Here is a 736-nt window from a genome sequence, read left to right on the forward strand (position 1 = left end):
AGTTTGCGAGCAGTAACTGACAAAGTTCTCACATCCATATTCTCCTCTCTCAATATGATGCCGTAAGTGCTGAGCTAGGACTCTCCAAGCAGCAGTTCATGTGCAGTTCACTTGAACCTCTGTTATGGAGATTCTTTAAAATCCTTTCTATGCTTTCAAAGGCTTGTGATACGTGCCTCTCGAATCACTTCCCCAGTAGAGGGAGTGGTTTCTCTGCCTCTGCCCCACTTCAGCAGCCTGGCAAATTTCTCCCTGTACTTGAAACATTTTGTGTTTTCCATTATCAACTCATTCTTGAGTTTCAAGGGAGTGGGCAAAAAGCCAATAGCTTAAGCTGACTAGAATGACTGTTTTGTGTTTCATCTAAGTATTTTCCAATATTTTCCCTTTTCATCTGTTCTACGTGTAGTTATGGAATGAGATACATAGCCAAAGTTCTGAAGAGCTCACTCCATGAGAAATTCCCAGATGCAACAGAAGATGAACTACTAAAGGTAGACTTCTGAGCACAAACTGCCAGCAGCTTGTTCTTTTAATGCCAAAATGGATTTTTATTAACACTAAACATTCTAAGGATGTGGGAAAGCAGCATTTATTGAAGGAATTTGGCACTTCTTACTGAGTTGCAAAGGGGCTGAGGGAGAAGGGAATTTTGTTGCCACAATCTAGGTATGTTATTCTGGGCGCTCAGCAATTCTTATGGAAGAGAGTGCTCAACCTGTTTTGGATAATAACT

At 41.0% G+C, this 736-nt stretch overlaps 1 long non-coding RNA gene across 1 annotated transcript; it reads left to right on the top strand.

Annotated features, from left to right (window-relative positions):
- On the top strand, nt 1–476 carry LOC108449413. The gene is made up of 2 exons (XR_001865581.1): nt 1–62; nt 410–476. It is a non-coding gene; the product is annotated as an uncharacterized LOC108449413 (long non-coding RNA).
- The last annotated feature ends 260 nt before the right edge of the window (nt 477–736 follow it).

The sequence above is a fragment of the Corvus brachyrhynchos genome, unplaced genomic scaffold, assembly GCF_000691975.1.
Source record: "Corvus brachyrhynchos isolate BGI_N302 unplaced genomic scaffold, ASM69197v1 C11674785, whole genome shotgun sequence".
Taxonomy (NCBI): Eukaryota; Metazoa; Chordata; class Aves; order Passeriformes; family Corvidae; genus Corvus; species Corvus brachyrhynchos.